Source organism: Ambystoma mexicanum, chromosome 8 (genome assembly GCF_040938575.1).
Source record: "Ambystoma mexicanum isolate Mex_15411 chromosome 8, UKY_AmexF1_1, whole genome shotgun sequence".
In the NCBI taxonomy this organism is placed as follows: Eukaryota; Metazoa; Chordata; class Amphibia; order Caudata; family Ambystomatidae; genus Ambystoma; species Ambystoma mexicanum.
The window spans coordinates 1,568,358,855-1,568,382,846 of record NC_090929.1 but is presented as its reverse complement, the minus strand read 5'-3'; positions in this window follow the sequence as shown (position 1 = coordinate 1,568,382,846).

Here is a 23,992-nt window from a genome sequence, read left to right as displayed (position 1 = left end):
TCCCTCCACCAGGCCCCCACTCATGTCCCCCTGCACCTCCACCCCCCAGCACTGTGGGCCACACTCCACCAGGCCCCCACTCATGTCCCCCTGCACCCCTACCCCCCAGCACTGTGGGCCACCCTCCACCAGGCCCCCACTCATGTCCAACTCATGTCTCCCAGCACCCCCACCCCCCACCAGTCAGGGGCACCTGCCAGCAGGCCCCCACACATGTCCCCCAGCCAACACGTCATCACAATCTAGATCCCTGGGCCTTATGGGCAGCCTCCAAATGCCAAACACCCACCCAAGTATTGCATCCACCCACTTAGAAATGGCAATTACATGATACAACCCCAATGGCAAGTTTGTAAATGAACACATGTCCCTCACATACACACAATGGGTGTCAGTGAATGTCAAAACCCATATCATGATATGCATGAAACCAATGAGATGATACTACACATTGAAGTTTGAAGAAAAAATATGTATTAAAAGCAACATAAATTGAATCAAAAATAAACAAACGAAAATGGGAATTAAAAAAAAGAAAGCAGCATGTCCGTAAAATAATGTAAAACCACAAGTCATAATCCAAAGGAAAGGTGACCAAAGTCACAGTTCACAAAAGTAAATCCAATGGAAAATTAAAATCGAAAACCATTGCTCCACGGGTAAATTATAAAAAAAAAAATAGAAAATCAACAGTCAACTATATACAGATAAACAATCCAGGGTCCATGAACCCAACAGAAGAAATGAAACCTATCTAACACTACCTAATAAAAAAACGATATACAAAAATGAGGCCCATTGTCCAAAAGGTCCAAAAAAAATGCAAAACCAAAGGAAACCTAACACTAACTACAGAACTATTTACAAGGGCAGCGGGCTAGTCCGACGGCTCACTTCGGGATGTTCCGGGCCAGGGCATCATCGAACTCCTGCTCAATGTCCCGGAGGTGGTCCTCCTCCATGGCCCCGAGGGTCCGCAGGGCCGTCGACATGTTCACCTCCAACTCCCTGCGGATTGCCTCGAGGCACTCGGCCCGCCTCAGGGCCCTCCGCATGGAGTTCTCCTCCCTGACCATTGGGAGGCGTGCCTCTTCCGCCCGCTGCCGATCCGCATCTATGGCGTGGCCCAACCGCTGGCACACGGAAGACACTTCCTGTCCTGGGTCCTCCTGCCCTCCGGCCGATGCCTGCCCCTCCGATGTCAAAGGCCCCGAGCCATCATGGCTCCCACCTCGTTGCTGCTGCTGCTGTGCCTGTGCCCGTGCCCTGGCTCCTGCTGCCTGCACATCCTCCACCGGCTGGGGTGCAGTCGTTGATGTGGCCATCCCTGCTGGACGTCCGACTCCCGACTGTGGCAGGGATGCCTCCTCCACCAGCCTGGCCGCACCGTCAGGGGCAGCTCGACAGGGCACCCACGTGACTAATGGGTGGGAAGATGGCACGGAGGACGACTGGCGAATAGGGGGTTCAGTTGAGGAGGGGGTCGGAGCAAGCCCCATCAAACAGAGGAATCCGGCCTGGGTGACCTGTCCCAGTAGGCTGACGCGGTCAACGAGCCATTCGAGATGACGTGCAGTCTCCTCATGAAAAGACTGCAGGTCACCTCGCATGGCCCGTTAACGCAACGCCACACCAGTCAGGACAGGCTCAACCCGGACCCGGATAGCCACGTCCGCAGGCAGAGGAAGGCCAGTTGTTGTGAGCTCATCCCCTGCCTGAAAACGGGTCTGAACGTAGGCATCCCTGCTGGTGCAAGATGATGCAGTGACAGGATCAGGGACAGGATTGCACACAGGCACCTCCGCGGCGGCCTGTGCTGCCTCCTGTTCCTGGTCCTGCACTGCACCACTAGCACCAGTGGAATCCCAACCTCCAGACCCCGTCTCTGTTGCTTGCATGGCCTCCTCCTCCACCAAACCCCCCACCAACCTGGATGACTCCATGCCATCTTCCCCCGTTGGGCCCTGTGGGGTCCCAGCTGCCCCTTCTGCTGCCGAGGAGTCCAACTCCGACCTCCGCCTCGTGGACCTCCCCCCGGCAGCTGCGGCCTGGGACGGGGCACCAGTCTCCTCACTCCCCGACGAGATCACAACCTGGGAGGGGAGCCGGGCCTTGCGTCTCCGGCTGTGCTCCACAGCACCTTCTCCGCCCTTTTCATCAGTTGACGCTGCAGACAGGGAGAAATAAAACACAGGCATCAGGGCACTGTACAATGGATACATACACACATGACAGTTGTACATGAGTGGCATTGGCAAACCTCAGACATGGCATCACAATCGCCAACACACATGTCATTTCAACTTGCACACATGAGCCATACCACAGCCATATCGCAACAGCCAGCACCATCCATACACATACAACAGCATGAGCAGGCAAAGGTGAGCCAGACATCACATGCAACACAGGGAGTGCACTACACATGCACACACACCACCACACTTGCATGCATGTGTACACCTCTGCCAACTGTCGCAGTGTTCAGATCGGCATCCATGTCACATCTGCCAATCAGGCTTCCACATCCCGCTGTCACATGCATCCATGTTGCATCACTGTTGCACCCTTGTCAAATACACATACATGCACATGTACACAGTGCTGATACATGCAGCTGAAAACAACATCCATGTGTGACATCACGAACATGCCTACTTACATACACATTCATCCAAACATGTGTGCCCCCACAACTGCATTTGGCATGCAAGCCTACACACACAAGCACCATCCATGTCTCACACATGAGAGCCCTCGCATGTGTTAGCCTCACGGCCCTGTACACCCCCGCCCATACTTGGCCCCATAAAAACACATGTGCAACCTGCACACTACTGGCACATCACCACACGCACAGCTTACAATCATGATACATGTACACTTACCGCTCGACTCCAGATGGGTCTGCTTCTCAAGGACCTGGACGTGGAGCGCTGGGGATATACGTTCCAGGACCCTCATCTGATCGTCCGACAAGTGGCCCCGTTGAGGGTCCTGGACCTGAAGTCCTCCCAGCGCTTCTTGACATGATGGAATAGTCGGACTGCCACTCCCTCCGCGTTGATGGCAGTCATGATGTCCGTCCAGATCCGAGTCCGTCCTTTCTTGTCGGCGCGCAAACTTCCAAAGAGGGCATCATACTGCCCCAGGACTTGCTCCACCAGGACACCAACTTCGGTGGCAGTGAAGCTGGTGCCCCTCTGCCTCTCTGGCCGGGGTTGTCAGTGGTGCCAGATGTTGCAGTGCCCGACATGACAACCCCAGAGGCAGGAGTGGGTGGGCAACTGGGTCCTGGGGCTGGGCTGTGGAGCGATGGAACCCCAGTCGGGAGTCTTCGGTTCCAGCAGGGGTGGTCACAGCAACAGCACCCCTGGCTGATGTGCAGGCAGCAAATGGCAGGGCACGTGGGCAGCAGGCAATCAGGCAGCAGAGATGGCAGGTGGGAGCGTGCTCGGGGCTCTGGGGGGCAGTAATTCGGCCTTCTGGGCAGGAGCATGGTCTTCCGTGTGCTTACGCGTGGCCAGCTTGATACAGAGTGATTTGGCATGTGAAAATCCAGCACGTCTAATTCGAGGAAAGGGCCTTAGCGCGTAAGCGCGTCAGCACACGTACGCAAATTCATTGGCCCAAAGGCCACTAGCGCGTATGCGCGTCTGTGACGTGCATGCGCGGGCGTTTCCCTGTACACGGGTGCATGTTACACGTCCAATGACTGCACGTCAGAGTGTCAGCTCGTGTAATTGGAGGATGGGGCCTTAGCGCGTACACGCGGAAGTGACCCTGGACGTGTGGGCATGTTTAAAAGGTACGTGTAGAACGCCATTTCCTTGTACGCGCTTTTCGTGGAGAGCGAGTGGGTGAAATCTATACTTCTTGTTGGTTCACACGCGATTTACTTCACGGCGTTCCAAGTTCGTACTCCCGGTTACCTCTGATAGCTTTTTGTCTTCTTGTCTTTTCCTGGGCCTGTTTCCTCAAACAGCGTTCACTTCTCCTGTTGTCCTGTCTCCTCAGACAGCGTACAATTATTCTTTTGGCGGGGGTGTTGCCAACGCGCACACGCGCGTATTTTTCACGCGATTTTTCCTGGCAGACGGTGAGTCGCGCACGTATTTGACATCTGTGCTTGCCCCGTGTGTTGCCTACCCCTTCAGAGGTCAGTCTAGGCTGCGTGTGACACGCATACGTTCATTTTTGTGTTTCTGGGTGCCACAGCGTAGTGCAGATTTTTTTTTCCACGCAGTGCGTGGTCTAGGAGGGGTTGCATGCACATTATCTCCCTTTTTCGGGGTGCCTGTACGTTGCGTGACCCGTCATCTTCCCCCAGGGGTCACATACAGCCTTGCTAGAGCACTAGGGTACGAATTCCATCTAGTACCCTACCCCTTTGACCCCCAATTGCCCAGGACAATAGTTTACTGCAACTCCCATACGCAAAACAACATCAGTGCCATGGTTGGGAGGCGAGCACGCGGTAAGGGTGGCAAAGGTGGGCGAGCCACAAGAGGTGGCCGTGGTGGATACGGTAGGGGATGTGGCCAGGACTTGCAGGGTGCCCCTAGCCCTCCATGTGTGGGTGACCAGTCAGGGACACCCATGCCCCACACCCCCCGGTTGAGGGTAACATGGCTGACACCATCCCTGCTCAGCCCTTGTTAGACCAGCCCATTGTGGCACCAGACCTGGCACAGGGTGACTCCATGGCTGACTTCCAGGTCAGCAGGTCTAGGCCACGTGTGGCGGTGCACGTTGGTGTCACCAGCCCACGTGGATCAGGGGCAGCTATGTCATATGCTGCCCCAAGTAGGCAGGGTGGGGAGGCTGCAGGGGCAGCTGCGACTTCATCCACCCCAGCTCTGAGTCTCCCAGCCAGGACAGTGTCGGTCCTAGTCCATCCTGCTGACGTTCGCCCTGACTACATCACACTTCAGCTAATGCCTGCACCAAGTCCCATGGTGAGTGTTCATTCCCACACTCCTAGTCCACAGTCCACCGGGGCTCCTGCCCCTAGTGTCCAGAGCGGCATAGGACACTCAGTATCACCGCCACCTTCCAAGCGGAAGAGGAAGAGTGCTCATCCAGTACAGGCTGATGCCCCAGACACGGCTACACAGTCCGGCCCACCAAGGAAGCCCAGCTTCAATCAGGCCGAACTTGATGCACTTGTGGAGTATGTGTCTGCACATGACAGCGAAATGGTGATTACTGCAGGATGCAAGACCACACCTGCACAACGTCAGGCACACTGGCAGACCATTACGGAACTCATAAGTGCCCTTGGATTCGTGAGGCGCACAGCTAATGATTACTACAAGCGCTGGAATGACCTTAAGCACAGGGCAAAGAAAAATCTGGCCTCAAGTCATGCCGCAACTCTAGTGACTGGAGGTGGGTCTCCGGCAGAGGACATAGAACTCACTCCACATGAGTATGTTGCTGGGACCTACGTCACGGAGGAACAGATCCAAGGCATGGGAGACCTGCCAGATTACGAGGCATTGTCCGCTGAGTGCACATGCATGTGTGTGTCATCCATGTGCATGGTGTGTGTGTGAGTGCTTCTGATTGAGTGCCAGGTGAGGGGGTGTGTGCCTGAGTGGTTTGGGTCACCCATGTGCTTCATCCAATACATTCTGCGCACCAGGATTTGGGTGTTGCAGTATCCCTTCTGGCAACAGCAGACATTCAGCCCAACCTCACGCCAGTTGCCCTTGAAGTGTCATCTTGCCACAACATAGTTGCATGTTATTCTGTGTTCATTCAGGCGGATTGTCTGCATTCCACCACTTTCACTAGGCATTTCTCAGTCCTATTGTCACATGTGTGACATGGCTAGGGTACATGCCATCTGTGTGATGGCATGTGTCATGTATGTGTATTGGACATGCCAATCACAGGCCAATGTGTGATGGCACTGCTAGGCAGCATGCAGCAAATTTGTTGGTCTTCCATCTTGGTGTCATCAATATGTGCCATTTGCCTCCCCTTCATACGCAGTGACAGTGCATGCATGGGAGGGTTATAGTCATGTGGTACATGTGTCGAAGTACTGTTTCTGTTGCTTCTCAGCCCTAATTATGTTCCATGGTGCTAATGCCTGTTCCCATTTCTTTTCTTTCATGTCTTTGCAGGGGATGACGCACTTGATACTGCTGGGGTTGTGGAGATGGTGCAGACCCAGGAGGGGTCTCAGGCCCGACCGGGCACCAGTGAGGGACGTGGTGTGGTGGTGGGTGAGAACCCACACTTGCTGCAGGCCGTCATCTCAAGGGGTGTCTCTGGGTGCACCTCCCCCGAGCTCTATTCAGGTGTCGATTCGGATGATGAGACCTATGTGCCGCCGCATGTAAGTGTTTCTGGGAGGGATTCAGTACTGTCCAACCCACCTGCACCAGAGGTAGAACCCTCAATGGGGATGTCAGTGTCGGTAGGTCCGCCTTTGGTGGTTACGGATGCAGGCTCACACTCCGCTACATCTGATCCTGTTCCTGGGCCAGCAGATCAGAGGGAGAATGCAGTCCTGCAGTCTCAGGCAGTGCCGGCACAGCAAGGCGCAGTTCGCCTTGCCCCAGACAGGTGTGGTGCCCGCCGACGCGGTGGCCGTACACCACCTGGCAATACCGCATGGGAGCAATCCGTATATGGTATGGCAAACCAACAGGCAGCATCAACTGAGATGATGGCTCAGGCCATGGATAGGGTGGCCACTTCCATTGTCCCGCAAGAAAGGCTGATTGAACAACTACAGCAGGCAACAGACTCCATTAGCCAGTCACACAGGGAGGACATGTTGGCGTCCAACAGGGACAGGCGGGCGGCACTGGAGACTCTGCGGGAAGCCATTTCTATTAAGTCCCAGGGCCACAGGGAAGCCCTGAGGGTGGAACTCCGTCAGCTCAGGGCAACTCTGGTTGAGCTTGAGGCTTCAGCTAACACGAGGCCAGAACAGCAGCTGGAGCGGCTCACACGTATGCTCTCAGCTGAGATGCAGGCAACTAGGGAGGAGGTCCGGGCATCCCGTGAGTTGTTGCATGGGGACCTCCGCACAATTATCCTCCAGAACCAGACCTTCCACACCCGCATGCTTGCTGCCATGGAGGACCAGACTACGGCTTTTGCTTTGCCTCCCATAGTGCCACCACCTCCTGATGCAGCTGCAGAGGGTGAGGAGAGCGACAGCAGCGATTCTCCCACAATAGGGTAGCCGTGCAGGCCATGAGCCCATGGAGGTGTTTTTTTTTCGCAAGATCCACACAGGTGGGTTTTGGTGTGCACCCTGTCCTCGGACCTCCTGGGTGGCCTCACCCACCCCCCGGGCCCATTCATGGCCATTTTTGATTTTTGATTTTTGTTTTTTTTCTTTTTTTGATTTTTGATTCTTGATTTTTTGGACAGTGTGTTGCCTTGTGTGGCTCCCGTGGGCATGCGCTGTATTGTGGCTGGGCACATGCAGGCTTGTCCTGAATTTGGGTCAGATGCTTGGGTTTGTGTGATACACACCCCTCCTGCTTCCCGTTTCCATGGGCTTGCAAAGGGTGTGCCCAAGTGACATTGACTTACATGGTGACGTTGGACTCCCATTTGATGTGTGGGTAGTCCGTAGTCAATACTGTGTATACATTCCTAGTGCATATTGTTGTTTTATTGTACACTGCATGGTGTATTGATATGTGCCTCTGCATCCATCTCATCCTCCTAATTTGCAGGTCCATTTCTCATGTCTTCACAAGGCGGTCTACTTTGGAACTGGAGTCCATGTTGTAAGCAGTGCACCTACACTCTTGCGTGGCGCTAACACTGTATAGTTGGAAGTGTTCGAAGTGCTGGTATTATCAGGTAGTGAGGCTACCAATTTTTTAAATCCGTACTGTCATGTTTATGGTAGGTTGGAGGTTGTGTAGGTGATTGGTATTATTGGTAAGTATTTGGTAATGTGTGTTGTTGGTCCTGCATTACTGTGAGCATTTCATGTGTGGCCAGTGTCCATTAGGGACACTGTAGTTGGTGACACTTGGGTCATGTTGTGTGGATTAATTTGTTTGCTCTCACATTGCATGACATGCCATGGTGTGTTGCGTGGCCATGCCGGGGAGGGGTTGGGTGACGTGGCACTGTTCTCATGTTGTATTTTGCAAGTGGGTATTCATTTTTGCTGCATGGAAGTGTGTCTTTTGATGACACTGCATTGGTGGTGTTTGTGTAGGTAGGGATGCACACATTGTGACACTTCCAGATGAACAATCTCAGGCTGCTATGATTCTGACAGTTGACTGTCCCTTAATTCATCAGAATTGTCAAATTGAGTCATCATTGATTGTCAGATGGTATGTGCTAGGGCTGTGTGCACTCCACAGGGGTGTGCTTTCTATATGAAGTAATTAGCCACCAGCTGCTTACGGGCTGCCTCACCCCGTGCCCTTTTCCCTCCCATGCGCAGGGGGCGTGCATGTGGTTGGGGATGTGGGGGCACCACCATGTCCACAGCCAGGCCCGGCATGTTGCAACATTGTGCAGGACACATGCTGCCACTATGATCCTGCACACTACTGGGGGAGTGTATAACAGCTGCCCACCAGAACGGTCAAGGGAGCGAAAGCGTGACTTGAGCACTCCGAATGTGCGCTCCACTATGCCCCGTGTTGCAATATGGGCTGTGGTGTATCTTACCTCGGGAGGCGTGATGGGGTTCCGAATTGGCGTCATCATGTGTGTGCTCAGAGTGTAGGCACTGTCCCCTGGGGAGGTGGTGATGGGGATCATTAGTGGGGTATTGGCATTACTCTGTATCTGTCATGCATGCGTGTGCTGTGGCATTTCTACTCACCAAGCAGCCATGCATCGCCATGCCGCCCAGCTTCCATGTCCCAGTTTAGGGTTGACATCCTGTAAATGAAGCTGTCGTGGGTGGACCCTGGATAGTCGGCATATACTGAGGTGATGATTCCGTTGGCATCACATACTACCTGGACGTTGATGGAATGCCAGTGCTTGCGGTTTCTATAGATGTGCTCAGATGCCCTGGGTGCAATCAATGGCACCTAGCACTTTGGGGAATTGTGCCACCCTGTAGAAATCCTGGCTGACAGCCTGCCTTTCTGCAGGTGTTCTGGGCAGGTATATGTGCCCGCGGACTGATGGGCGTGCAGTGATGATGGCCAACACCTGGTGTAGGCACCGTGACTGCGTGGCCTGTGACACCCCCCCACTATGGCACTTATCCGCTGAAATGATCTGGTAGCCAAGAAGTGCAGTACATTGAGGACCTTCTCCAGAGGGCTGAGTGCTTGGGAGCACAGGGTGGGTGATGTGAGGTCATCCTCCCACTCAATGACCAGGTCGAGTATTATGTGTGGTGGAAACCTGTACCTCCCATACACCTGGTCATCAGGCATACCAAATAGGCTGGTTCTGGGTGTGAAGATTCTGGCCCTGACTATCCTTCTCCTCCTCCTGCGGTATCCCACGGCCACTGCTGCTAGGAACGGTATATTCATCCTGGCGTCTGAGCTTGTTTGTTGTTTGCGCACTCTTTTATGCTGCGCGGGACGTGCGCCTGCTTCATGCTGGCGTACGTGTTTCAGGATTTGACCTTTTATTTTTTGGCACGTTGTAGGCGACCGTGTAAATCTTCCCGCCCACCCCAGGAATACACGTACCCCACTCTCACAGGCCCAGTCGCGTGTGGAACTTCACGTGCACAATGAAATACACGTACCCTGCAAATTTGCGTGTGAAACTTCCCGCGCACCCCGAAATACACGTACCCAGGGCAATCGCGTGTGGAACTTCCCGCGAACCCCGTTATACACGTACCCTGCTGGTATCGCTTGTGGAAGTTCACGCGGACCCATAATACACGTACCCTGATGGAATTGCGTGTGAGACTACCCGCGCACCCTTGGAATACACGTACACAGGCAAATCGCACGGCTGGGGGGTGGGGGTGCTGGGAGACAGGAGTGGGAGCCTGGTGGAGGGTGAAACTGGATGTAGGGGGTTGGGGGTGCAGGGGGACAGGAGTGGGGGCTGGGTGGAGGGTGCCCCTGGATGCAGGGGGCTGGGGGTGCAGGGGGACATGAGTCGGGGCCTAGTGGAGGGTGCCCTACAGTGCTGGGGGGTGGGGGTGCAGGGGGACAGGAGTGGGGGCTTGGTGGAGGGTGCCCTACAGTGCTGGGGGGTGGGGTTGCAGGGGGACATGAGTTGGACATGAGTGGGGGCCTGGTGGAGGGTGCCCCACAGTGCTGGGGGGTGGGGGTGCTGGGAGACATGTGTGGGGGCCTGGTGGAGGGTGCCCCTGGATGCAGGGGGGTGGGGGTGCAGGGGGACATGAGGGGGGGCCTGGTGGAGGATGCCCTACAGTGCTGGGGGGTGGGGGTGCAGGGGGACAGGAGTGGGGGCCTGGTGGAGGGTGCCCCTGGATGCAGGGGGGTGGGGGTGCAGGGGGACAGGAGTGGGGGGGCCTGGTGGAGGGTGCCCCTGGATGCAGGGGGGTGGGGGTGCAGGGGGACAGGAGTGGGGGCCTGGTGGATGGTGCCCCTGGATGCAGGGGGGTGGGGGTGCAGGGGGACGTGAGTGGGGGCCTGGTGGAGGGTGCCCTACAGTGCTGGTGGGTGGGGGTTCAGGGGGACAGGAGTGGGGGCCTGGTGGAGGGTGCCCCTGGACGCAGGGGGGTGGGGGTGCAGGGGGACAGGAGTGGGGGCCTGGTGGAGAGTGCCCCTGGATGCAGGGGGGTGGGGGTGCAGGGGGACAGGAGTGTGGGCCTGGTGGAGGGTGCCCCTGGATGCAGGGGGGTGGGGGTACAGGGGGACAGGAGTGGGGGCCTGGTGGAGGGTTCCCCTGGATGCAGGGGGGTGGGGGTGCAGGGGGACAGGAGTGGGGGCCTGGTGGAGGGTGCCCTACAGTGCTGGGGGGTGGGGGTGCTGGGAGACATGAGTGGGGGCCTGGTGGAGGGTGCCCCTGGATGCAGGGGGGTGGGGGTGTAGGGGGACAGGAGTGGGGGCCTGGTGGAGGGTGCCCCCGGACGCAGGGGGGTAGGGGTGCAGGGGGACAGGAGTGAGGGCCTGGTGGAGGGTGCCCCTGGATGCAGGGGGTGGGGGTGCAGGGGGACAGGAGTGGGGGCCTGGTGGAGGGTGCCCCTGGATGCAGGGGGGTGGGGATGCAGGTGGTCAGGAGTGGGGGCCTGGTGGAGGGCACCCCTGGATGCGGGGGGTGGGGGTGCAGGGGGACATGAGTGGGGGCCTGGTGGAGGGTGCCCCTGGATGCAAGGGGGTGGGGGTGGGGGTGCAGGGGGACAGGAGTGGGGGCCAGGTGGAGGGTGGCCCTGAATGCAGGGGTGTGGGGGTGCAGGGGGACAGGAGTGGAGGCCTGGTGGAGGGTGCCCCTGGATGCAGGGGGGTGGGGGTGCAGGGGGACAGGAGTGGGGGCCTGGTGGAGGGTGCCCTACAGTGCTGGGGGGTGGGGGTGGAGGGGGACATGAGTGGGGGCCTGGTGGAGGGTGCCCCTGGATGCAGGGGGGTGGGGGTGCAGGGGGACAGGAGTGGGGGCCTGGTGGAGGGTGCCCCTGGATGCAGGGGGGTGGGGGTGCAGGGGGACAGGAGTGGGGGCCTGGTGGAGGGTGCCCCTGGATGCAGGGGGGTGGGGGTACAGGGGGACAGGAGTGGGGGCCTGGTGGAGGGTGCCCCTGGATGCAGGGGGGTGGGGGTGCAGGAAGACAGGAGTGGGGGCCTGGTGGAGGGTGCCCCTGATGCAGGGGGGTGGGGGTGCTGGGAGACATGAGTGGGGGCCTGGTGGAGGGTGCCCCTGGATGCTGGGGGGTTGGGGTGCTGGGAGACATGCGTTGGTGGGCAGTAGTGCAAGGTGACATGTGGGTTGGCTGGGGGGCATGGCCATGGTGGATGGGCTGCCGGCGGGACATGTGCAGGGGTGCAGGGTAGACCCCTGTCGTGTAGGCCGCCTGCAGGGGCTGTGGAGGGTGTAGAGGGAACAGCTGGGAGGACCCACACGGCCAATTCACATGTGGGACTCCACGGCACCCCCGAAATACACGTAGGCTGCTGGATTCGCATGTGGAATTTGCCGCGCACCCAGAGTACACGTACCCTGCTGAAATTGCGTGTGGAACTTCACGCGCACACCGAAATACACGTGCCCAGGCCAATCGCGTGTGGAACTTCCCGCGAACCCCGTAATACACGCACACGCTATTTTTCACACAGCGGGTGTCCGTGTTTGTCGGTACCCCTTTGCACCTCATTTGTCCTAGAGGGCCACTGTATGGATCATTCATCATAGCTGTATATGGGTGCTTTTTGTTAGCGCACATTTTGGCGCACATTTATTTCAGGCGCAGGGACGCTACTGCCTGCTTTCTTGTGGCGTACTTGTTTGGCCCTGTGCGTGTCTTTGACCGTGCGCTGGTTTGCCCTATTCGATTCCATGAAAACGAGTTGTAGGCGAGCGTGTGGGCGTTCCGCGCATTTGCCTCCTGTACTTCCCCCGTGACGCCCATATTTTCACGCGTTGTTCCCCATTCCGAGTGTTACGCCCCGTGTTCCGCCTACTTTTGTAATGTGCGCCGCGGTATGTGCGATTTTGCAGCGGCCGTGGCGCACGCCGTTGTATGACCTGTGCGCCGGGATGCGCCGTGCACTTTTTCAGCGCACATCCAATATTTTTCTCGCGCACGGACTTCCATGAATCGATGTGCGCTGGTTTCCCTGCGATTTTCACAGTTGCACTGCGATTTTATCACTTTTACTGCGAATCGCACGTTTTGGCACCTCTGCGCGGGAATTTTCGGCGCACATTAATTCCATGAATCAGCTCGTAAGTGTATGACATTCACTTGGTTTTTTACAGCTGTGTTGTAGATAGCAGACAGGTTTGGAAGTGACAGTTGATTATAGCAGATGGGAAAAATTGCAATACGTTCATTTTATAGGTTATACAGGTTTCGTGGCATTACTCTGTTTATATGCATTCATAAGAGTTGTACATGTACTGTGAATAAAATATGCATACCTGTAGTTTGTATTCATGCATGTGGATATGCATGCAGCTGTGAGTATAAATCTTGGAGACTTGTACAGTAGTTTTTGTAGTAGGTGCTTTCCAATGATATTAGACCTGTACTCAGAGTGATCAACAGAACATTTGAAGTGCTGAACTCTGATGATGGAGTTAGATGTAGAGGTCTTGGATGTGATTGGTGGATGGTTGTGTGACTGCTTAGCTGTATCCAATGAGGGAATGGCACAGAGAGTGAAGTTGAAAGGGTAGAAGGGCTGACTAAGAGTTACGGGCTCCTCGGACACCATGGCTATCCGCGGACAGGGCGTGCCACATCCAGGGTTTTCCAGCAAATCCAGCATGGAGAGGGGACTGTAGGAATCAGCCAATCAGATGTTGAGGTTGTGTTGAAAGAGACTGTGTGTAGTGAAGATGGTAGAGGTGGAGAAAGTCAGGGTGTTGGTACTTGGAGATATGTTTGTGCATGCTTTACAGCAGTATGCTCAATGCAGGCATGTGGCAAACAATTTTGATGTTAAAGGAGTGGAGGTGGTGTGGAGCACTGTGCCTGATTGCAATGTACAGGGAATTGTACAAGTTTGTGAAGATATGGGCAGGATGAACAGTCCCCATCTGGTAGTTTTGCAATATGGTGCTTTCCGTTTGGGCTATGTCAGTGCCCCTACTTTGATGGCAGATTTGGAACACTTGGTTGGAGCAGTAATGAACATCCTTCCAAATGCCAAAGTATTTTTTTCTGGATTACTACCTAGGGCAATATGGGACAATAGTTCTGTTTTTTGTCCTCAGCAAAACATTGGTAGGTGTGCAATCAACCGAGGCATGCGTGTTTTCATGCTTAGAGATGGTATGTTTTTTCTGAAATAATGAGAATATTGATTCGAGTAATGCTGTTTATTTTAAAGAAGATGGTATTTCCTTATCTTTTTTGGGCAATGCTATGCTGTTTTGGAATGTAAGGGTTGCTTTGGAGAAGGTTATGTGAAGATTTTAGTAGTAAAGTAAGAAGAAAATAACCCCCAAAAAATACAAAATAACAGGTGCCTGTCACCATGCTCAGATTTTCGATATGTCCGCGGACATGGGGGTAGTCCGCCTATAGCGTGTATTACAAACAGGGATTTTGGGGTGGAGGGGCATGCAAATGAGAATGAGCAGAGCAAGGGATTGGTCAGTAAATTTTAATGGTTATGTTGTATAAGGAGAGAGTTTGTTAGAAAGTCTTTGTCTTTTTCCTGAGAGAAGAACAGATAGCTATGGCTGTGTGTTTCAGAAAACAGATTATCTGGATTTTGGGAGACTCATGGATACATTGGTTGGAGGTGCATGCAGAACGCTGTGGAGTAGCAGTAGATCTTGGATTCCCTCATGTGGAAGTGCAGTAGCATGGAGTGCGTGGAATGAAGTGGCTGGACTTGCTACCTCTCTGTGCTAATTTAGAGACAGAGCATCATCCAGACATAATTATAATTCATCCTCCTCCTCTACATCCTCACGCCTGTTCCCCTCTGCAGGCCTTTGGGGAGGTGGTAGTGGTGGAGGGGTTAGGGGTGGTGCTGAGGCAGATGTAGCACCAGCTGGAGCAGCAGCAGCCATGAATGCCATCAGGGTTGATGAGAATCTCAGCAAGAGCAGCAAAGGCAGCAAAAGTCAATCTGCAATAGCCAGAAGCACAATGAAGATCAGCTCTGGGGTGTGGCCTTTTATAGGGGTGGAGGGGTGTGCTTCGCAGACAGATCGAACACCCCAAAAAGGTTCAAAAAGTTCCAAAAAGTATGTGGAAAGCCAGGGTCATTGTCTGGGACATGTGCAATGGTGAATTTTTACTGTAAAATACTTTGGAATGTCTGAAAATGTACTTTTAAAATGTTCGGGGACCCGGACAGTGTCCACAAATCAGGACATACGCTCAGCGTGGGTGCGGTCACATGATGACGTCGGGAACACATCCGCGAAGGGAACGGGTGTCCGTAAGACACCAAATGCACAGGAATGGTTGTGCGCATGCGCACGGTTGTTCTACGGATAGTGTTCAGGTCCTCAAACAAATTAAAAGTGTGACACAAGTGAGACGGACAGTTACGGACAGGCGCGATGTTCGCAGGACTTATGGGTGTGGTGCGCATGTGCGCAGATGTTCTACAGACTGTACGGACAGGTATAGTGTCCTTAGGACACCTCCATTTTGTTTAATTACGGACATCACGGATACCACGCGTGTTCTAAGAACAATTCCATCATGCTTGCAAACGGTACGGACAGGTATAGTGTCCTTAGGACATCTCCATTTTGTTCACTTACGGACATCCCGGACACCGAGTGTGCTCTAAGAACAGTTCCATCTTGCTTGCGACCGGTATGGACAGGTATAGTGTCCTTAGGACACCCCCATTTTCCTAATTACGGACATCCAGGACACCCGCGCTGTCCGCGGACACCTTAACTGCTTTTTTGAAAGAAAATAAGACACAAAGGATTGAATTAAAAGACACATAATATTTTTTTTATTATATACAGATACAAAATGTATGAAAGAGAAGGGGAAGCAGAAACTGACACAAATACAGGGGAATTAGGGGTTTGGAGAGGATGGATGGAGGAGATGAAGAGATAGAAGTCTCATCAAAACATTTTTCTTTGTGTTGAGGGTTTGGGGATAGTTGACTGGGACATGGAGAGGGGGAACAGGTGCATGTGGGACAATGATAGTTATTTTTTTCTTTTATGTGGTCCTCCACAAAATGTTTCAAAAGATTAAAATTTTCCATAAGCATGTCCATTTTTTGTTCCATGCGCTGCAGAGTATTTTCTAATGTCTCTTTTGGTGTATTATTTTCAATGTTTGTATGGTCTGTTAAACAAAATATATATGTTAAGTGCACATACAGTAATGATTATTAATTTGCTTATAAAGAGAAGTGTCTACCATTAGTATCAATGTCTGCAGACATTTCCTCCCATGTGAAATTTTCCTCAAGCCATTCCAAAAGTACTGGACATTTCTGTGTAAAAAAAAAATATATATATTACTTTTAGTGTACCTAATACAAAAATTTTAGAAATATATAAGAAAAATGAAGTTTACTTACTAGTTCCTGGTAACTTGTGTTCTTACTGTTGTGTAGGTCTGATGTTGCTCCTAGCTGTGCAGTTTCTGTGAGGTAATTATGTTGGAAGCATAGCTTTTTTGTTTTGGTATATTCCATTTTAGTACATGTGGTATTTAAATGGATGGTTGATGTGTTACATATATAGGTTTCACTTCTTATTTATTATTACATATATGTTTATATGCTGCTTTTTGAACTTGTTCAGTGTTTATATAGCATGATAGAACAATCTAAGATACCCCCTAAGTTTTTGCATAGTGTTGCCGTTGTCCGCGTCCGTCCGCGAACATACGCACAGTCCGTGGACATCAAAATCACTAGCAGGGGTTTCGGTATGTTTTATGTTACATGTATATAAAGTAAGGGAATCCTAGTACACATCTATCAAATTCACACTATGTATATGTGTATTCAGTAAAAAAAAAAAAAAAACTTTGATAAAGGGAGGTTATGGTTAAGTTGCGCTACTAAAAACCTATGAAATGCAGTAAAAAAACTTTGTTAAAGGGACATTATGGTTCAAAGTAAAACCGAAAAACCCCTGAAATTCGCTAGTTATGGTAAACTAAGCAACCATAACTTGCGCCACCAACGTGCATTGTTAAGACTAACACCCAGGACATCAAAGATGACATCACAAATGTCATTGATGACATCAAACTCACAATACATTGCCTTCTCCTGTAGCCGCAACACAAATTGTGCAATTGTCTCCTGTGGCCCCTGTGTGCACTGGTTAAATGCATACCTTTCATAGTCTCTGTTCGGAGTAAATATTAACCGTTCACTTATAGCAGCAATAAGGGCTTGATATGATGTTCTCTCTTCAGTCGTTGTTAATGCCCTTATGACACTCTTCATTTCTCGTCCTACCATATTCATAAATATGTCCAACTTATTTGGAAGGTTCTCATTTCCTACTGCTCTTAGAACTGTTTCACATTCATCTATCCACTCTTGCCAGCGCCTTCCTTGAGTATCATGCGGCTCAAGATCAAATGAAGCTGAACGGTGCAGATAATTCACTAAATTCGTGGATATAGGGATTCCTTGCATGTCTTGAGCTGGGTTAAGATCTCCACTTATGTTGTCAGACAACATTTTGAATTGTCAACTTGTCTCCAACTTGGTGTTTTGCGGTTTTGTGTTTACACAGTTAACTGTTGCCCAGCCCTGCAATGAAACAGCTGTGTCGTGCAAATACAGGTGCAGCAACTTTTCAGCGTCACTCTTTTATGATGCACCTGCTGCACTTGCATTTTTCTTTTCCATTATACTACGGAGGAAAAAAAACAGTCTATTTTCTACTGCTGTAACAGTGGCTGATGCAAAGCCCTTATCTTTCCTCTTTATTTACTTTTCATTCCGTGAAGCTTGCTTGTAACTTGTGAAGTCTATCTTTGATGATTAACTTTCTTTATCCTTCATGGGTTTCGTGAGTCATACAGATGTCGAGCTGTCAAATCACTGCCACCTTTCACCATTAGTATAATGGGCACTTTTAGAACGTTACGCTGCAATACTGAAAGTCACTTTTCATTGTGTGCATTCATTTGTTGTTTCAAAAGCAATTTTCCTCTTAAGGTTGTATTACTCATATCATGCAGGCATGACTATTCATTTGTATTTCTTGTCTAAACTTTGTTTATTTATACCTTTGCCAGCTTTGCCCTTGTGCCGGCTCTAATTTCTCTTGCGCTCAATGCTGGACGCACTCGCAGCCATATCCTCAACATTTCGTTTTCTCACTGTCCCAGTGTTGCTATGGCAACGATTGATTGTATGTAACATTGTCACTTAAGCAAAATGGCCGCACATTTTACACGCACGAGGGTCCCTTTCTTTAATGTTTTCTTTCTTGCGTGCTACATCACACGCTCCCGCAACGTCATTCCTAGAATTTCAGGGCTCAGCACTCTGGTAAGTGGTGCGCGCGTGCATGCATTGTTTAAAAAAAAATTCTTTGTATATGGCGGCTATTTAAAAAATGCTTTCCACTTATCACTGTCAATCCTTACTCACAATTACCATAAAACTGTTATAAAATTTTCTCCGCACCTTACCGCTTTTGTCATAGTTGCCACCTGCACCTCCTTCTCAGGTCATTTACATATTTGTTTTCCAGTTTTGTGCTTTTAACTTATTTCTTCAGTTATGCTACAGCAGCAGCTTTGTTCGCTTTTCCAAAAGATTCACTTGTTGCTTTTCTAATGTTCCACTCTTGATATGAGACTTGCTACACTCTTCTTACTGTCTTAGCTGGTTCCTTTGGTATCCTCTGTATATTGTCTCTTTTTTTTGTTGTTGTATCAGCCACCTCCAAAGGCTGTGTTTCATCAGTCTTTTTCCCAGGCCGCCAATGTTCCTTTATCCTTTGGGTTAATTTTCGCAGGTTACTTCCCTTCATCGCCAAATGTTATGTACCTCTTTCATACCTTGAATAATACCCATGACGGTTTACACATCTGTCCTCCTTTATTGATCCATATTAACTGCCTGCCTTTCTCTCCTTTTGCATTCCATTCCCATTCCAATTCTATTCTCACTGCATTCCACATTCTATAAGCCACAACAGCTTCCCGCTGAGCAGAGGGCCAGCACAAGGACACTACAAGAGTTAGTAAATAGAAACACCCAATTAGAAGTGATCCTTTCTTAAGCCATTGCACATTGAGACAGCGTACAGTGAATTTCCTCACTGTTAGAATCTGTACTTTTTCCTGCTGGGGTATACATCCTTGTTTGACTACATAATAGCAAAAGGTGGCACACTACGATCATTGTCGTTAGAGAATACTCCTTCTGGTATGTCCATGTCAGAATCGGCATCCTGCTGTATCAGATGGTCAGGAGGGGCCAATGACGGACAGGGGACCGCAGGCGGTGCATATGGCACCAGTGAGAAAAGTGGCTGAGCACGAATTGGCCTGGAAGGTAAGACAACGCTGATAGGACCTCTCGGTCCACTGCAACTCCTTTTGGAAAGGATGAAATCAAGGGTAGTTGATGAAGATGTGCTTGTTGCTGGTGTGGGTCTAGCGGACAACAAGGTGGTTGGTGGAGTGGACCGTTGATGTAGGCGTTGATTTGGTTGTTGCCGAGGTGGTTGACAGAATAGACATATTTGACTGCGAAGTAGTTGATCTGGTCGTCAACACGATGGTTGACGGAGTTGTCAACAGGATAATCGTCATCGTCAAAGAGGACTTGGGCCATTCGTGGCCGTAGACGGAGTGGCCGTAGTCATGGACGAGCGGCACTTCTCCGAAGAGTGCTTAGATTATATATTAATAGTCTAAATTACAATTTCTTTTTAAAATATTTTTTTATTGAAAGTATCAAAAAGGGGAACAGTACGCCATCATCATGTCATGTATATTTGAACACAAGTTGCAACATATCAGCTCAACAAAGAACTAACCATAGTACCAAGCAACAAATGGCTAGACAGGAGAATATCAAAAACAATAGATTTAAACAAAGTACTCAGCAGTGCTTCCTGTACTTTCATGATACAACTAATCCAGTAACAGGACTGCATGACTGGTCCTTGGCCTCAAGCTCTGGATCGTATCTCTCCAGCTCTGAAATCCCTTCATTGGCTCCCAGTGGATGCAAGGATTACATTCAAAACCCTCTGCATTGTCCACAAGGCTTTCTGGGTTCTGGGTCCAAAATACCTTCAACTATATCTCCGTAAATACCTACCCTCTCGAGCCCTCCCTCAGTGTCAGTCGTTTCTCTAAGAAACAAGCTGGGGGCAGATCTCTGTCTTTGGCTGAGGCCTCCCTTTGGAACAGTCTCCCGGCCACCGTGAAACTTGAGGAGAACCATCTCCGGTTCCGGAAGCACCTCAAGACCTTCCTCTTCACTTCTGCCTTTGCCCCGCTGCTCTCCTGCAGATCTGCTTTTCTCTCTCGGCACCGTGCACCTGGCCAGCCTCTGTTCTTCGGACCCAGGTAACTGCTCACCCTGCCTCCTTCCTGGCCACCCATTGCACTGGGATCTGTATCTGTACCCATACAGTCCCCCATTTTTTCTCCTGCACTTATCAGATTAGACTCTACCTGACTAATCATGCACTTGCCACTTGCTGGCTGCACTACCACTTTTCAGTGCCCTTATTTATTGCCCGTCTGGTCTCTCCTCTGTTCCGCACTTTCCACTTCTCCCCCTTCCACGCACTTTCCCCCTTTTCCATGCACTTGCACGTTCTTAATGTCACTGGGCCTAGTAAGATCGTTGGTTTTGTTGCTCCCTTTGCTTGGTCACGCTCTGAAAAACCTGTGTATGAGAGCGATAGAATATAAATAAAACATCATATCATGATATACTGACCCCATTCTGTAGTAATCCTATTCCCTCACACCACCCTGCTCCCTTCATAAGGTGATTTAAATGAGAGGGTCAGGGTTCACATTCAAAGAACAGTCTCAGGGTCATGGAACAAGAAAACAAGAAAAAAGAGAGAAAACAAAAAAGAAGGGGCACAAAAATAGGGTAGCTACCTCTCATCCAGCGATTACCGAATAGTCCAAAGAGGGACTTGCTATTCCCAAAGCCTTGTGTCCCCAAAGGCCTTGGTAAATCATACTGCGGAAAATATCTCAGCTCCGTGTCAGAGCAGTGTGACCAGAGCAATATTCAAGAAAGGGAAGCCACATCATATTCACATGCATATGAGTCTCCAATAATACTGCTGTCAAACTTTCCATATCATATTTCATACACCTTCCCAAACCACTCTTTATGCGTTGACAGCTGATGCCTCTTCCAATGAAGGGTCACACAGACCCGTGCCACCAACAACAAGTTTCTCTGCATGCGAGGTAGCACCGAGCAGTTCTCTCCACTTCTCTCAACCTCAAACACCAGCAACCCACCCCAGTACTTCATTCCAGTAAACTATCACCAATGGACATTCCCACCATATGTGCTAATAAGTGCTACTTTGTCCACAATTTCTCCAACATTGGGGGCTAACTTTGCGATACAACTTTGAGAGCCTTATTGGGGTCAAGTGCCACCTGAACAGTACCCATCATTATGCATCTCGTACTGAACTGTCATCGAGGATGGCCACAACGCTTTGTATATAACTTTGCCCGGACACCCACCCCCATACCTCTGTGTTTTCTGGGAGCTGCAGGTGTATCGACTATTGTGCCTGGGATCTGAGTAAGCGCAAGTGTCCTTGTATCAATAGGGCGAGATAAACCTAGGAGATGAGCCCTTGCGATACAGCCCGTTTATTGAGGATTTGCTCAAACTGAGTCAGGGGCAGCCTTAAGGCTTCACCCCAACATACATAGCTGCAGGTTTAAGAAAGGGGTAATGGGGAGCAAGCCCACTGCAGTCTCAAGGTCTGTCTTAGACAAGAAACTCTCCCCTCCGGCTACAGCTGCCTGGCCCGGACAAGTCCCGCCTCGTAACAGGCCTGAAATCTGGCGCAGTCCACCAATATATCCCTGATAGAGGGTCACCAAATAAAACGTGGAGGGCCACAAAGTGATCCCAGCCATATCCCTTGACTCTTTCCATATGTGCCACACCAATGCAAGAAACGGGCGTTCACGGATCCTCCGGGGGAGGCGTTGCTGGGGAACCCAAACCAATAACCTAAGGTCCATGGAGCAAATAAAAGATTCTCCACTGTGACTCACTGTCTATCGCTGTTTTCCCATATATGGTCTATCAGGACACTGAGCTGCAAGGCACTGTAATATTCATATATGTCTGAGAAGCCTGCCCCACCCTCCCCCCTGGGCAACAAAAGGGTGGAATGTGGTATTTGTGGCCTTTGACCTGCCCACAAGAAGCAGAAAAGGGCCCTTCTAACATCTATATGATAAGAAGCCGAGACAACGACGAGAGGGGCCTGAAACAGAAACAGGAGCCACAGGAGGATATTCATTTTTATGGTGGTTAGCCAGGCTACCCAGGACAGCCGTAGCCTTAACCAATGCAGGAGATCTTTGTTTATCGGTTCCCAGAGGGGAGTGGAGTGAGCCCTGTATAAGTTAGCCAGGTCCGCAGTTATATAGATCTCCAGATAGTTGAGCTGCCCTTCCTGAATCTGCAGGCATAATCTCTTCATACTTCGAAGCGAGTGGGGAGAGGTACACTGCAGTGGGAGAGCAACCATTTTCGCAATGTTTATCTTAAACCCTGATAGCTGGCTGTATTTCACTAATGAGTTCATAAACACAATCACTGAGGTGTTTGGAGAGCTCAGGTATGCCAGGACATAGTCAGCATATAATGCTAGCTTTTACTCTGCGGCTCCCATTGTTAAGCCTTGAATGTTACTATTCGAACATACAGCCACTGCCAACTGCAGGTATGTGGGGTGGTTTGTAATAAAATATATGGGAGCATTTTAACTGTTGCAAAAATGTATATCATTTGTCAACTTGTGTGTGTCGGAGAGACAGTGGTTAGTTTGACTCTAAAGAATCATCTAGCCCCTCCCGGCCGATTGTACAATGAACTTGCTTTATGTACAAACATACGCTTGTTTCTTAAGTGGTGGGCCTGCTTTGGGTTAAGGTGATTAAAGACCCATCTGCACCCAAGCCAAGTAGGAATCATGTGATTTCATATCTTAGACATAAAGCAGATTTTTCTGGCATCACAGATGAAGTATATGAGAATCAAATATTGTACATTTTCTCTCATTCCGCTGGTCAGGTTTTATGAGGGAAAATTCATCCCAAGAATTCTAAACAGTATAGACATTTCATAGACTTGCTTTTTGGAACGTTTGCATAAACTGGAGAGCATTATCTGGTGTAGGGTGTTTGGTATTCCCAACACTGTTCCTTCAATAGCAATCCATTATGAATTTGGATTGAACTCCATGAAAGTTAGAGGGTTATGGAGATACCTGCAATTTTATTCTAAGCTTTCAAATCCTTTACCCAAGACCTTGTATGATGAGTTGGGTAAATTCGTGCTCTCTAAAGGCAAAAGGGTGATCAATTCCTTTAGCGAATACTGGGATACAATTTTATCAAATCATGGTTTGTCTTTATTGGAAATGAGGGATAATCCAGGAAGGATGAAAAAAGTCTTACATCTTCAATATGTTGGGTATGTGTCTTTAAATCGCTTGAGAGATTAACACAAACGACTTGGAATCAGCCTCTTATTTAAAGCTGTTCTCTTGTCCTCATGCCCAATCTGATTTAATGCGTTTCAGGTGGGAATTTGTTCCCAACCAGGTAAATACTAGCAAGACGATAAGGAAGTGAGCATATTAACATTTTATGTAGATTTCGTAATCATCCTTTGGAACTAGAAACATTGAAGCTCTTGTTAATTTTCTGCCCTAATTTGGTATCATTTCATATCTGAAATTTTATTTTGTACGATTTGAATCTTGGTTTAGTGGATAATGCAAGTTTATGGTTGAAATGCCTGTTTGGTTGCCCTTCTTCATTAGCTATTATGCTCACCTGGTCTCTGCGGGGACGTTGGGGCACGGTTGCAACTCTCCCAGGAAGTAGAACCCCTCTGTCTGCTTTCTCCCGCTGCAAATAGGCTGTGGGCTGCTGCGATGAATTGGAACACTGCTCCTGCGTGGGTATATGAAAGGATGTAAGTTTGCTGGCCTGTGAGTGAACTCCCGCTCAAACCCTTCTTCCCATAGCATGGTTTCCGTGAGCATGCACCGACCCATTAAGGCTCACCTGTAGATTATTAATGGTGAGATGTCCGTCCTGCTACTTCTGGCAGGGGCACTTTTAGGATGAGGACCGAGTCCCTTCACTGGTCCTTCGTACGTGGTGTCCAGTCGAGCTGTGACTATTCCACACCTTTCTGGTAAGTGTCTTTCAGTTTTCTCTTTG